Genomic DNA, 16,371 nt, shown 5'->3' on the forward strand with positions numbered 1-16,371 from the left:
TCTTAGTTGATTTTGGGGTTTCTGGAGTTGGCTTTCTAATCTGATTAGACCTAAACATGCTAAAGACTCTTCTTCTAATAGCCCAGAGAGCACTGAGTCTTTGGCATGCATTGTTTACAGAGTTGTGCAAAATAAAGATATTTGATACTCCTGATTCAGTGCTCCTGAGAGGCAAGTTTAGTGACTCTATACATAATACCTTTGAACATTTGCAGAGAACCAAGGAGTATAATGAAGTCGGTTGTTTGCTCCTAAATTCACTGGACAGAGTGATGAAAGAAAAGGATGAGTTCAGAGACTATATCTCCTGGCTCTAGAAGAACATACTTTGCCTCAAAGCTTCTAAGAGTGTCCGGGGTGAGAGTCTTCTCTTCTATAGACAAAGGGCTGAAATTGCTGAAAATAAGATGCAAGATCTTATCATGTGAGTGGCGGAGGTACAACAACAAAAAAGTGTCAGCTCAACCTTACCAGGTGTCTATTGTTAAAGTGAAGTCATTGATTGGGTAACAACCGGACCCTGTAACTTGGCATGAGGATGTGTGAGAGGACCCTAATGAAGCTGAGGACACTGAACTTCTAAATAGTGATGAGACTTTTTTGCCAGAGGAAACAGCCTCCCCATGCTCAGTGGTGGCAACATCCCCTCCCCCACCCACACTGCCATCAGCCTTTCCACCTTTGTCTGAGGAGATTAACCCTGCACTGCTTGAGACCACAGTGATGGCCTCACCTGAGGCAGTTGCCAGTCAAGACAATGCAGATTATCTTCAGGACCCACCCCCACCATGCCTCTTTGTTTCTAGACCTATAACTAGACTCAAGACCCAGTAGGACCCTAGAGGTGATGTTCAGGGTGTTACCCATGAGGAGGTGCACTACACTCCAATAGAACTGCTTGAGTTTTCTAATTTATATAAGCAGAAATCTGGAGAACAGATATGGCAATGGATGTTAAGGGTTTGGGATAATGGTGATAGGATCATAAAGTTGGATCAGGCTGAATTTATTGATATCGACTCACTAAACAGAGATTCTGAATTAAATGTTGCAGCTCAGGGATTTACAAAGATTCTACTAGTTTATTTACTTGGTTAACTAAAACATAGAGCGAAAGATGGTCCACTGTAAGCAAGCTAGAGACACCTGATCTCCCTTGGTTTAATGTAGATGAAGTGATCCAAAGACTTAGGGAGATTGAAATGCTAGAGTAGGCTTGTCACTGAATACCTACTCACCTCAACTGGGAGAGTCCAGAAGACATAACCTTCACCAATACCTGTGACATAGATTTGTGAGGCAAGTACCAGCATCCTTGAAGAGTTCTGTGATAGTTCTTTTTCATATGCCAGATCTTACAGTGAAAACGGCAGCCACTCAATTGGAAAACTTAAATGCAATGGGAATAATTGGCTCCCAGGTGGAACAACTAAATGGCAGCACTCAATCATCAAAGGCAAGGTGGGCATAGTTACCATAATTAACAGCAGAGGCAAAGTGGCAATCAGAATAGTCTGACTTGTATAGAGTTCTGGCAGTGGCTAATTAATCCTGGTGTTCCTAGAAGTGAAATTAATAGGAAGCCTACTGCATTCTTACTTGATTTGCATAAGCAGAAAACTTCCAGGTCGAGTGGACAAAGTAAAATTTGAGTTATAAAAATAGAGAATCAAGGTCCCTCAATCAATTTCCAAACTTGAGCCAGTTTATGGGCCTGGTACCCCTTGAATGAAGGGAAGGCCAGGTTCCCTTGAGGGAGAACCCCACTACACTCCTGAAAATCTATACTGTTAATTTTTCTCCCATCCTTCCCCAAAGAGACCTCTGGCTTTTTACCAGGGTAACTGTGCATTAGGGAAAGGGGAATGATCAGACCTTTTGAGGACTCCTGGGCACTTACTCTGATATGAAATTGATTTCCAGGGACTTAAAATGTAATTGTGGCCCTCCAATTAGAGTAGGGGCTTTTGAAGGTAAGGTAGTTAACAGAGTTTTAGCTCAAGTCTGACTCACAGTGGGTCCAGTGGGTTCCCGGACACATTCTGTGGTTATTTCCCCAGTGCCAGAGTGCATAACTGGGATAGACATACTTGGCAGCTGGCAGAATCCCCACATTGGTTCCCTGACCTGTGGGGTGAGGGCTATTATGGTGGGAAAGGCCAACTAGACACCATTAGAGCTGCCTGTACCAAATAAAATAGTAAATAAAACCAATATTACATCTCTGGAGGGGTTTCAGAGATTAGTGTCATGATCAAGGACTTGAAAGAGGCAGGGGTGGTGATCCCCAACACATCCCCATTCAACTCTTCTATTTGGCCTGTGCAGAAGACAGATGGATCTTAGATAATAATAGTGGATTATTGTAAGCTTAACCAAGTGATGACTCCAGTTGCAGCTGCTGTATCAGATGTGGTTTCATTGCTTGAGCAAATGAAGACATCTCCTGGTAACTTGTACGTAGCTATTGATTTGATAAATGCCTTTTTCTCCATTCCTGTCCATAATGCCCACCAGAAATAACTTGTCTTCAGCTGGCAAGTTCAGCAATATACCTTAACTGTCCTACCTCAGGGGTATATCAGTTCTCTGGCTTTGTGTCATAATCTTGTTTGCAGAGATCTTGATTGCTTTTCCATTCCACAAGATATTATACTGGTCCATTGCATTGATGACATTATGCTGATTGGACCCAGGGAGCAAGAAGTAGCAACCACTTTAGACTTATTAGTGAGATGTTTGTCATGTCAGGAGATGGGAAATAAATATGACTAAAACTCAGGATCCTTCTATCTCAGTGAAATATTGAAGAGTTTATTGATGTGGGGCCTGTTGAGATATTCATTTGAAAGTAAAGGATAAGTTACTGCGTTTGGCTCTTCCTACAATCAAGAAAGTTGCACAATGCCTAGTTCGCCTATTCGGATTTTAGAGGCAACACATTCCTCATTCAGTTGTGTTACTCTGACTCATTTATTAAGTGATCCAAAAGGTTTCTAGTCTTGAGTGGGTTCCAGAACAGGAAAAAGTTCTGCAACAGGTCCAGCCTGCTATGCAAGCTGGTCTGCCACTTGGGCCAGATGACCCAGCAGATCCAATGGTGTTTGAGGTATCCATGACAGAGAGGTATGATGATTGGAGCCTTTGGCAGGTCCCCACAGATGAATGACAGTTGGAGCAAGGCCTTACTATCTTCTGCAAATATCTATTCTCTTGAGAGACAGCTTTTAACCTGTTACTGGGCCTTGGTAAAAACTGAACCTTTGACTATGGGTCGCCAAGTGTATTAGTTAATTCTCACATTGCTGTAGAGAAATATATATAATACTTGAGACTGGGTAATTTATAAAGAAAGGATATTTAATTGGTTTACAGTTCTGCAGGCTGTACAGAAAGGATAGCTGCATCTGCTTCTGGGAGGCCTCAGTGAAGGGGTAGCAGGTATGTCACATGGTGAGAGGGGGAGAGAGAGAGAGAGAGAGAGACATCCACTTTTAAATGACCAGATCTCTGAAGAATTCTCTCGCTCTTGCAAGTACAGCACCAAGAGGATAGTGCTAAACCACTCATTAGAACCTGCCCCCATGATCCAATCACATCCCACTAGGCCCCACTTCCAGGACTGAGGATTACAATTCAACATGAGATTTGGATGGGAACATAGATTCAAACCATATCACCAAGTTACCACATGACCTAAACTGACTATCATGAATTGATTGCTTTCTGACTCATCTACCCATAAGGGTGGGCATATGCTGCAGCATTTCATCATCAAATGGATGTGGTACATATGGGATTGGGCTCTAGCAGATTCTGATGGCACAAGTAAGTTACATGAGGAAGTAGCCCAAATGCCCATGGTCCCCACTTCTACCACCCTACCTTGTCTCTCTCAGCCTGCATGTATGACCTCATGGAGAGTTTCCTATGATCAATTGACAGAGGAAGAAAAGACTAGGATCTAATTGACAAATGGTTCTGCATAATATGCATGCACCACCTGAAAGTGAACAGTTGTAGCACTACAGTCCCTTTCTGGGAGATTCCTGAAAAACAGTGGCAAAGGGGAATCTTCCTAGTGGGCAGAACATCAAACAGTATATCTGGTTGTGCACTTTGCTTGAAAGGAGAAATGGCCAAGTGTGCAATTATATACTGATTCATGGGCTGTAGTCAATGGTTTGGGTAGATGGCCAGGATCTTGGAAGGAGCATGATTGGAAAATTGGTGACAAAGAAATCTGGGGAAGAGGTATGTGGATGGGCCTCTCTGAGTAGTCAAAAACTGTGAAGATGTTTGTGTTCCATGTGAATACTCACCAAAGGACGGCCTCAGCAGAGTAGAATTTCAATGATCAAGTGGATAGAATGACCTGTTCTGTGAATACCACTCAGCGTCTTTCTCCAGCCATCCCTGTTATCACCCAATGAGCTCATAAACAAAGCAGACATGGTGGTAGGGATGAAGGCTGAGCATAAGCTCAGCAACATGGACTTCCACTCACCAAAGCTGACATGGCTATGGCTACTACTGTGTGTCCAATCTGCCAGCAGCAGAGATCAACACTGAGCCCTCGATATGGCACCATTCCTTCAGGTGATTAGCCAGCTACATGGTGGTAGGTTGATTACATTGAACCTCCTCCATGATGGAAGGAGCAGTAGTTTGTCCTTAGTGGAATAGACACTTACTCCAGATATGGATTTCCTTTTCCTGCATGCAGTGCTTCTGCCAAGACTACCATCTGTGGAATCACAAAATGCCTTATCTACTCTCACGATATTTCACACAGCATTGTCTCTGACCAGGGAACTGACTTCACAGGCAAAGAAGTGTGGCAGTGGGCTCATGCTTATGGCATTTACTGGTCTTACCATGTTCCCTATTATCCTGAAGCAGCTGGCTTGATAGAAGAGTGGAATGGCTTTTTGAAGTCACAATTACAATGCCGGCTAAGGCAAAGTTCTCCAGAAGGCTGTGTATGCTCTGAATTGCATCCAATATATGGTACTGTATCTCCCATAGCCAGTATTTATGAGTCCAAGGATAAAGGGGTAGAAGTGGCAGTGGCACCACTCGCCATAACCCCTAGTGACCTGCTAGAAAGTTTGTGTTTCCTGTTCCCATGATATTATGTTCTGCTAGCCTAGAGGTCTTAGTTCCAGAGGGAGGAATGTTGCACCAGGAGACACAACAACGATTCCATTGAACTGGAAGTTGAGACAACTGCTACCTGGCCACTTTGGGCTCCACCTGCCTCTAAGTCAAGAGGCTAAGAAAGGAGTTACAGTGCTGGTTTGGGTGACTGACCTGGACTACCAAGATGAAATCAGACTACTACTCCACAATAGAGGTAAGGAAGAGTATGTTTGGAATACAGGAGATTCCTTAGGGCATCTCAGTATTACCCTGCCCTGTAGTTAAGGTCAGTGGAAGCTACATCAACCCAATCCAGGCAAGACTACACATAGTCAAGGCTCTTCAGAAATGAAGGTTTGTGTCATGCCACCAGGTGAAAAAAACCACAACCAGCTGAGGTGCTTGCTGAAAGCAAGGGGAATACTGAATGGATAGTGGAAAAAGATAGTTACCAACACCAGCTACAACCATGTGACCAGTTACAGAAACAAAGAGTTTAATTGTCATGAGCATTTTTTCCTTATTTGGTTAAGAATATGTTGGTGGATATGCACACCAGTACTAAGAAAATATCTTCATTTTATTTCCATTTTTATTACTTTATCATATAACATAAGATTTACTGACTTCATGTCTATCAGTATTTAAATGCTGTTAATTTTATGTAATAGCATTTAGGTTAAAGGATTAGTGCACTTTTGGTTGGTTGTACGAAGGATAGTTATGTTAGACATAATTATGACTTTATTATTGTCCTTATTTGGAGATTAAGTATAATTTAAGAAGATGTGTATGGATGCCGAGTTGACAAGGAGTGAACTTGTGATGGTTAATACTAGGTGTCAGCTTGATTGCATTGAGGGATGCCTAGATGGCTGGTAATAAATTGTTTCTGAGTGTGTTTGTGAGGATGTGGCCAGAGACAACTGACATTAAGTTGTTGGATTGGGAGAGGAGACCCTCCCTCAATGTAGGTGGGTGCCATCCATTTGGCTGTCAGTGCAGTTAGAACAAAGCAAGAGGAAGGTGTGGAAAACTTTGCTTGCTAAATCTTCTGGCTCTTTTTATTCTTTTCATGCTGGACACTTGCTTCAGCTCCTCCTGCCCTTGGACATCAGACTCCAGGTTCTTCAGCCTTTAAACTCTGGGACTTGCAACAGCAGCTTCCCAGAGACTCTTGGTCCTCTGGCTGCAGACTGAAGGTGCACTGTCAGCTTCCCTGGTTTTGAGGCTTTCAGACTTGGACTGAGGTACTACTGGCTTCTCTCTTCCCCAGCTTGCAGGGGACTCTATCACAGGACTTTGTCTTGTAATCTTGTGAGCCAATTCACCCTAATAAACTCCTTTTTTATATACATGTATCCTAATGGTTCTGTCCCTCAGGAGAACTGTGAGTAATATATTTTTTATATTTAAGGTTGCAGTTTTGAGTGAGGCCCAGAGCAAGTGAAGGCTACACAGCAGGCCTAGACTGCATTACAATTTTTTCTGGCATATGGATCTTAGGATGCAGCAGACCCAATGGTCCTGAATGGAACCGTGACAGATGCCTCCTCAGATCTCTGGCAAGTCCCAACAGGAGAATACCAGCACATTCCTCTTGAAATTCAGATTAAATGCATGCCCCTTTCTGCCATTTGAAAAGCTGCTCCTGGTGTATAACTGAGTCCTGGTAAATTCTAAATGCCTAAATATGGGAGACTAAGTGATTTTGGGTCCCAAGCTGACCAAACATGGAAAAAAGACAAAACACATACTGAGGGATAAAAGGAGGCAACTGATTATTTTATGTTTATTCTTCTAATTTAGTATTTTACTCTTTTCTATCCTGTTCTGTTCCTTGAGATGCTGAAAGTGTCCCCTGGACTCTCTTGGCCTGTAGCTTCTAGTTATATTTGACCAATGACAGGAAATGAAATGGAGGAGGAGAGTATGAGATTATTTATTAATTCCCTATATTTTCTCTCTGCTGAAACGAAGTTTAGCAGTGGTGATGGTACTCTTTCGAAGGCACAGTTGCTCTTCATATGGCCGCAGCGCTAATTTCATGTAACAGCATCTCCTTCTCACCCCTTCAGACTTAAAGCTATTGTTGACTTCCCCCGTTTCTATTCCTTGGAATCTTCATCATTCTCTTCTGTTGCTCTTAGCCATCCTTATACCTCTATAAATAGTTCCTTTATTCGATTCTCAACCATTACTACTTTTGGTATGCAGACAGTTCCCCTATTGCCTAGAATAAGTGACAGAGCAGAAAGAAGACCATATCAGGTCACATATGTACTTTTTAGTAAGAGATAAATAAAATCTATCTCTTTTAAAGACACTGTCACTTTGGGGTTTTCTATTATAAGCAGTCAAACGTTATCCTCAATGCTATAACACCTCACTTTGATAATTCCACCTTTCATTTGTTTGGAAAGTGCTTTTCGTCATGTCTTTTTTGTTGGCATTGTCCTAGCACCCATTATGTCCCTTAGACACCTCTGCATCCTCTGAATGTCAATAGACTTGGTGCCTTTACCCCTCATTTTGAGTTAGAATCTCTAACTGTACCATTATCTTCCATCCATGTACCATCCTCTGCTCCTCATCTAAAATTTAGCAAACATGTCCTGAACTCAGTAGTTATCAATATATGCTATTGATAAGAATGGTACTTTCCCCATTTATTTAGGAAGAATCAAACTTCACAGCCTTCTAAGTAGAGAAGACTGCAGTGGTTTAAATATTTTCATTCTGAATTCTTGCCATAAGTGTATTTTATGAGAAGATTATTTTTCTCCGACTCTGCTTGGAAAGTCAGAAGCAAGCAACATGGAAGAATACCGCTTTGGAAGCAAAGTGGAAGAATATCATTGGCAGATGCTTTAGTAGAGAGCAACTGAGGGATATGGCAAAGTCCTAGTCCCTGCTTCATCTTCCTCTATGGTCATGTCGTGGGCCAAACTTTAGAGCCTATCGCTCTCAAAGACCTACCTGGAAGGTGTAATCTGCCTGTCAACATCTGCTCACTTGACTCAAATGAAATGTCCTCTTATTTAGTCCCAACTATCCCTCCAATAGCTTCAGATAACAGTTATCAGCCTTTCACTGAGTAGTGATTTTGTATATGTGTGTGTGTGTCTGACTGGCACATATCTGATGAGATTAGAAGCACTAGAAGGGTCAAAACTTATCTTGGGTATTTTTGTCTCCTTAACAACTAGAACATGCCTGGCTCATAGCAGAAAGTCAAAGAAATAAATCCAAACAAATAATATATATTTGTTGAATATATTCAGGACCTCATTCAAAATCCTTCAATTCTTCATCACCTTCAAACCTGTCATAGTGTTTACTCCCTCTGTGATTCCATAGTAATTTATATATGATTCTCTCACAGCATTTTCATGTAATTTCATAATTATATATGTATTTCCCAGTCGCCTATGTAATTATCAAGCACAGTAACTATACAGCTGAATGTTTAAACCTCCAGCTTTGAATCACAACTCGGCTGCTACATAGCTACCTCATCTTAGTTAAGTTGCTTAACTTTTCTAAGATTGTTTCCTTGTTAATAAAATATATATAATTTATTTTTACACAAAGAAAAGATTTATTATGTACCTAACATCTAACAGGTGCAGCTATGGGCAATAGAGTTAAGAGAAAAAGAAAAAGTAAAAAAGAAAAAGAAAGTATGGAGATGGGGAAGAAAGAAAAGGTGGACAAAGTGCTTGTCCTCATGGATTGTGCATTACAAATATGAATTTATTTATATTTTTCTATGTCCAATTCTATATCTCCAAGCAAACAATATGATTTCATATATTTATAAGTAGTCTGAAGAAAATAAAGCAAGATGAGGGCATAGAACTTGACAGAGATGGCAGAAAGTCCTGGTGTTTATTAGAGAAGCTGATTTAAGGATTGAAGTCCCCCAAATCATTAGGATTGTGCAAAAAATTCAAAAAATTTTCTTCTTCTTGATACATGGTAGGATTGCACTTGCTATCTTCTTTGTATCTGGGTATGGCCTTCTCAGCCCATGAAAGTTGGAGAAAAGGGAGTTACGTGCAGAAGCTTTAACAACCAACTCAAGATTTGCCCCATCTTCTTCACCTGCAGAAATTATTTGGAAGCATTTATTGAGAAGCTCTGGTCTTTATGTTAACCCAAACTGGACAGCACACAATTTGAAGATTGTTTTAGTACTGCGTAAGCTATCCTATCTTTACTGATACAAGCCTTATCACAGTGCCTGACCCCCAGAGACTGCTTGATAAATTCTTATTATCATTTTACTGACATTATTATTATTATTGATTTTATTATAGTAACATACGTATTACCTATGTAGAAACATAGTAGAGGATAAATATCCTTCTCTTGAATGAGTTTTAAGGCAGGAAAGTGCAAGTCTTTTGATCCCATCTTTAAATCAAATTACCTGTCAGAGGCAGCAGAGTGGCAACACTTAGATCCAAAGAGGAATCCCTAGTGGGAAAAATTAAACGTATGCTTTCATTGGTATATATTAATTGATTGGCACTGTAAAACTGGATACAAATATTTTTAAGCTATTTGGCTTGGAGACCTAATAAATCTAATTATTAATGCAGAAAACTTTTAAAAATCAAGTATATAAGTAAAAAATGATAACTCTTTGAAATACTATTAGGAATAGTAAAAATTGTCACAAAATATCAATATAAACTAAGAAATATTATTTTTAGGCACAGCTTAAATTATAGAAGAGATAATTAAGTAACTTAACTGGACAGAAATATCAGTTTTAACTGAAATGTAGCACAGTTTCATTTAAACCTTTGCAGGGGAATCATAGGAAAAAATATAACACAACTTTCTCTGGTGGCAGAAATTGCTAACAGCATCACAGTAAATCTTGTGTGAAACATGTAAAAACAGATCTGGAGGGGTAGGGAAATGCAAAACATGTCAGAAGCAATTTTTCAGTGAATAAAATTAAATCAAAGGAGAAAGTAAATTTATTGGAATGTAAATATAAATGATAAAATGAGAACTACATTTTATAAAATAAGAACATGTTTCTTCAATAAGTATTTCAGTGGTATCTACAAAATCAAGTTCATAATTTTAAATTCTGTAAGTGGAATTCTAAATATCCTATTTCTGGTGCATACTAAAAACTAGTGAATTTGGAATATTATTTATTTTCTAGAGCTCACTATTTGCCACAACAATAGCCTCAGGGAAAGCTTAATTGAATTTGCATTATATGTTAGTAACAAATATAGTACAATCACAGTAGTAGCCTTGATAAGCTTGGCTTGAAATTGTGTGCTTTAATAGGCTTGATTTGAGAACATACACGTAATACTTTTTCTATGCCATAAAAATAACCAATGCAAATTCCGTGCTCCTAGAGCTGAAAAAGAAGACATTATTCAATTGACTAGGACACAGAGTTACTAACCTTTTCTTGTTTGACATACTAACTTAAACAGAACAGATTTGTCAAATGTGTTCCAGTAAGAAAGAAAAACTACCTTTTGCTTCACTTTGAGATTTATTTCTTTATTCAGAGCTCATTGTACTGATTGTGTGCTATCAGCAGAAGTCTTAACCCAGAAGCCAAGTTTCCAACAAGCAGTTTCTAGATACCACATGGTTTGGTTTGTGTTGGTACTAAAATAAAGCACATGGAAGTGGTATCATGTAGTATTTGCCATTCTGTGTCTGGACTATTTCACTTACTTACCATAATGTTCTCCAGTTTCATCCACATTGTTGCAAATGGCAGAATTTTTTAAATAGTTGAATAATATTTCATCATATGTATTCATTAATCCATTGATGGACATTTAGGTGGTTTCCCTGTATTGGCTATTGTGAATAATCCTATTATGATCAGGGGTGTACAAATACCTCTTCAAGATCCCGATTTTGATTTCATGTTTCAAGAGAGGAATTACTGGAGTATATGGTAGATCTACTTTAATTTTTTTTGAGGAACCTCTATGCTGTTTTCCACAGTCATTGTACCATGTTCCCTCCTCTGGGAAAACTGAGAGGTATTAGTGAAAGGGTACAAGGCTTCAGTTGTGCAATATGAATAAGCCCCAGAGCTCTGCTCTACTGCATAGTGCCCGTGTTTAATAATACTTTGCTTTATACTTGAAATTTTGCTAAAAGTGTAGATCTCATGTTAAGGAATCTTATCACAAAATAATAATAACAATAATAAAGAGGTGAGAGAGAAACTTTTGAGGTGATGAATATATTTATGATATAGATTGTTGTGATAGTTTCACAGATTTATATTTATTGCCAGATTTATCAAGCTGTGTATATTAAATATATACATCTTTTTGTGTGTCAATCATATATCTCAATAAAGTGGTATAAAAAATTAAAATAAAATAAAACACAAGCTCATACACAAACTAGCATATCAATAAAAATAACCTAATTCTTAATTTTGCGTTAACAAACTTATTTTAATTATCCATATATCCATTTCACTTGATAAACAGCTTTTAGATTCCAAAAGTTAAATATAATATTTTAAAGTAATAAATCATAAAAATTAACAATTTTTCATGTGGAGCTATGGATATATATCATATATTAAATCATGTGTGGTATGGGTATGTATATATGACTTAGATTTTATAATTTATATATTATATTGGAAATAATAGGAACAAAATTTGAACTAATTTAAATAGGATAAACATTGTTTTCTTTTGTTCTGAAGTGAAAATATAGATCAGACCCTTTTCTTCAGTTCACTGTGGTTGCCTCAAATGGCTTAAAGCTACTGAGTTAACAAAGTTAGACTCTCCTCAATTTTTTAATGTATTAAAATAAAAGTCTCTTCCACTAAAACATTCACTAGAATTATCAAATCTTCACCAGCGAAGTTTAGTCATTAGATAGATGGATGGGTTTTTACTCCTCCTATCATTTTTAATTGTCATGGAATTACATGTATCCTCCCTAAACCAGTACAATGTATGCTTTTCTTGGTTCAGTTGAAAGGGATGCATCCAAGGAAAGATAAGTTATTCCTTTATCACCAAAACATTTATTAAATGTCTGTATTTTTAGGGGGCAGTGCTGAGTGTTATAAATGGGAATTAATTAGGCTAAATTCCTGCCTGTATCTCTATTACAACAGAAGATAGACAACAACGATGCAGGAATTTTAAGGCCATTCATTCAACATGCGGGATGCGTTCAGCATGGGGATGCAAACAAATAAGTTTTTACCGTGAACATTTGCATCCTTGATCACAGTATATTAGTGTACTGGGTGAAAAGGGTGATGCACACCATGTGATTAATTGCCACCCACCAAACATCGTAAGAAAGATCGCTGCCAAAATCCTATGACTCGACAGAGTGCTGTCCAAATGAAAGCATGGTAAGAAGGGGTAGGCACAGTGTTTTTTTTTTTTTAATCATCTATATCCAATCTCAGAAATTACTAACAGAAAGGGATTTCCAGCTTGCATCTGCTTTACACATTTTAAAAATCCTTTATCTGCTGTAGGGAAAAATGTTAAATAGGGAATAAAGTAGTTATTGACAAACATCACAGAGAAGCACACGAGAGTAGTGGATACTTCTTATACTCATAGAGATTTAAGCACATGCTTAGAGAATTATACACATTTTATATATTACATATACTCAGCACACCAACACATTATTTACTTTACCTATACTCCCCATCTCTACATGGGAAGATCTTATTAATCTTACCACATCTCTATCTCAAACTCATTCCCTCTTCATCTTTTTCAGGACAATCAAATTAACATAAGTTGTGAATCATTTTGGTCTGGATAATTACAATAATCTCCTAGCCATTTTTTTTAAATTTCCCGTTATTGTATTTCATACAGTATTGCTTCTGAGCAAGAAACTCACTTCAAAACAAAAGAAGTGCAAGAATGGGCTCATGCTCATGGATTTCACTGATTTTACCATGTTCCCCACCAATCTGAAGCAGCTGGCTTAATAGAATGGTGGAATGTTCTTTTGAAGACTGAATTACAGCACCAGCTAGGTAATAATACCTTTCAGGGCTGGAGCAAGATTCTCCAGAAGGCTCTGAATCAGTGTCATTATGTGGTACTCTTTCTCTGATAGCCAGGATATATAGGTCTAGGAGTCAAGGAGTGGAAATGGGAGTGGCATCACTCACAATTACCTTTGGTGACCCACTAGCAAAATTTTTGGTTCCTGTTTCTGCAGCTTTAATTTCTGTCAGCCTAGAGGTCTTAGTTCCACAGAAACAAATGCTTCTACCAGGAGACACAACAATGATTTCATTGTGTTGGATGTTAAGACTGCCACCTGGCCATTTTGGGTTCCTCATGCCTTTGAGTCAACAGGCAAGAAGAAAGTTGTGGTGTTGGCTGGGGTTATTAATCCTGATGATGAAGGGGAAATTGAACTAATCCTCCTCAATAAAGGTAAGGAAGAGTATGTCTGAAATCCAGAAGATTCCTTAGTGTGTCTCCTAGTATTAACATACCCTATAATTAAAGTCAACGGAAAACTATGACAATCCAATTCTGGCAGAACTACAAATGGCCCAGACCTTTCAGGAATGAAGGGTTAAGTCACCCTATCAGGTAAAGAACCATCAACAGGTAAAGAACCAAAGTATATATATTTTTCTCCTTGTGGGGTAGAAAAAAAGACACCCCTTTGAACATGATTTTCTTTGAACATTCGTTAAGTATCAGTATATTACAAGTCAAAAAATTCCTTAGCCTTTATTTATTTCATTTGGCATCTAACCTCATTGTGACATAAATTATGGTTTGACAGAAGATCCAACCAAGTTATTGTACATTTTAGATAGGTATTTTAGGATAATGGTTCATAAAATAATCATTGGTTTCAACTACTCCGAGCTGAGCATTTAAAAATTCTTGGTAGAAAAGTTCTAAGCGATCATATCCATTCTGCACCTTAGGGGAAGTAATCACAAATTATATTTTGACAATGTCTATGTTAGTCAGTATTTTTATTTTCCTGCTATTCAGAAGACTGAATATTCATAGAAATAAATATTTGTGATTATTAGAACCAAATGCAAAATGAACCGATGTTGTTTCTACATTTTTATGTTGAAAATAAACCAGATTTAATTTTCACCCTACATGAGGTAGGAAAGAATACACAAATCAATTTTTCGTTCTGGAATGAGACAAAGAGATTCTGGCATTTGTTAGGACTGTCTAAAATGGAAAAAAAACCTAGATATTTGCTTTAATGGGATAATACTGTGTTTTCATATGTACCACAAAGCTATTTCTATAGCTTTCAGTGGGGGCATATTGTTTTAATTGCTTCTATAGTGACTGCTATGGTTTTGTCTTGGTTCATTCACATTAAGTTGCCAAATCCCTATTTGTGTACATGCACTTGCACTTATAAATATATGCCTGGGATCTGTTAGTGACCTTCCACTGACCAACTCTGCACAAATATCTCTTATCTGAACATTTAGAGCAAAGTTTGGTAAACAGGGCAAAATTCTGGAGGGAAGACATAAATCAAAACTAAAGTAATAAGTTCAAAGACTTGAACTCTTGCTATATATTGTTTTTCAATCTTGGGAGTCATTGAAATGATTACAGAGACCCAAACTATTTGAAGTGCATGTCTAAAATCTAACCAGGATGCAACCACATTTGAGTAAAAGGCTATTAAAATGATGAAATCATTACATTGTATCCAAGGATAAAAGACATTGTAAATATTTAGTCTTTCACAGTCACAAACCACTTAAATGAATGAATATAGTCTATTCAATGGTTTATGGTTCCAATAGCCGCCAGGAAATGTCAAATTCACATGCTGTCCCAGAACACAAGATTTAGCTTTTGGATTTTTAATTTAGCTAAAAGATGTGTAAAAGCACACAATCATTCAGATCTCTATTGGCTCCACATCTGTGTAAAATTATATACAAACAATGTTTAAGCTAGCATTGGCAATCACATTGGCTAACTAACGAATGTAATTAATTGTATTTTTTTAATTTTAATTTTAATTTAATTTTTTTTTTTTTAGGGAGAAACAGAAATAACGAAGGATGAAAATTTGGAGAGGCACTGTTTTTAGTAATAGTCTTACATATGAGGTAAGGCTTAAAGTTGCCAAAATGGAATCTGGAAATAAAAATCCATCAGCCTTATGTCTAAAGTAAATCATAATTGTTCTGAAAATGATTAACGCTGGGTGACAGCCAATGCTCCTTTGATAAAATAGTACTTAGTCTGATTCTACAATTGAGTAGACAGGAAATGGCTCACCTTTTGGTAATGAATTAACTCTTTCATACAGGGCTATAGTAATTCCAAAACATAGGTTACAAGAATGGCTCAGATGCCAGGAAATTAAACAGAGTTTCCCAGGATAGCAGACAATTGTTTGTTTGTTTTTTCTATTTCAGTCTCACATTCCTCTAAGTTTTGCTTTTTCTTCTTATGAGCATATTTGGCAAACCGTGTACCTATTGTTCAAGGAGCTTCCTACAATTTCTTTGCTGATTTGACTGCATCAGAGTAGAAGTTAGTAAACAACAACATGACAGCACTATTCAGTGACTTTTTACTTTGCAAATTACACAAAATATTTTTAATAACTTTGTAATAAGGTGGGATCCAGGCAGATCAAATTCTCATAATTTGTCAAAGGTAGCCATTAAAATTGTAATAGTTTATTGGAATTTCTTGATACCTGGAGTGCAAAAAACTATTAAGCTGAGTCTCTGTCATCATATAGTGTATTTAAATGCTTCTTTTAGACAATTCTTTGCATTCCACACCACACTTCCTATATGCAATATTGCCAAGCTCAGGCTCTTTCTTCCCATGGGCATAACTTAAATGCATCTAGAAAATGATTTAAACTGTAGAGTGCATATCAGTTTAAACTGGAGAGAAGAATAAAGCCTTGGAGACAGCACAGTATGTGGTTGTAGTAGTCCAAGGTAAAAATGACCTAAGTGTCAACGAGGGATTTGAATGCTAGACTAGTGTGGTTATTAATGGACAAATACTCTTTCCTCAACGAAGGAACTGCTTCTATTCCTTGTGGTTATGGGAATAGGAAATGGAAAGAGACAACACTTTACTGGCAGACACATTACTGACCCTGCAGAGGCAGCAAGAAAAATGAGCAGAGAAAGCTTCAGAGAAGAGAGTCCTGACAAGCAGAATAATTGCTGCAAGA

General features: G+C 37.9%; 1 long non-coding RNA gene across 2 annotated transcripts in view; it reads left to right on the top strand.

Annotated features, from left to right (window-relative positions):
• Window positions 1-11,764: 11,764 nt before the first annotated feature.
• LOC104006915 (uncharacterized) overlaps window positions 11,765-16,371 on the top strand; it is a 50,774-nt gene continuing 46,167 nt past the window's right edge. The window contains exons 1-3 of one of the 2 annotated variants that reach the window (XR_002944260.3): window positions 11,765-13,186; window positions 13,375-13,595; window positions 15,208-15,277. This is a non-coding gene — a long non-coding RNA (uncharacterized LOC104006915). Of the gene's footprint in view, window positions 13,596-15,207; window positions 15,278-16,371 lie in introns of both variants that reach the window. The other variant, XR_680900.5, reaches the window with a different exon arrangement.

Source organism: Pan troglodytes, chromosome 5 (genome assembly GCF_028858775.2).
Source record: "Pan troglodytes isolate AG18354 chromosome 5, NHGRI_mPanTro3-v2.0_pri, whole genome shotgun sequence".
NCBI classification, from domain to species: Eukaryota; Metazoa; Chordata; class Mammalia; order Primates; family Hominidae; genus Pan; species Pan troglodytes.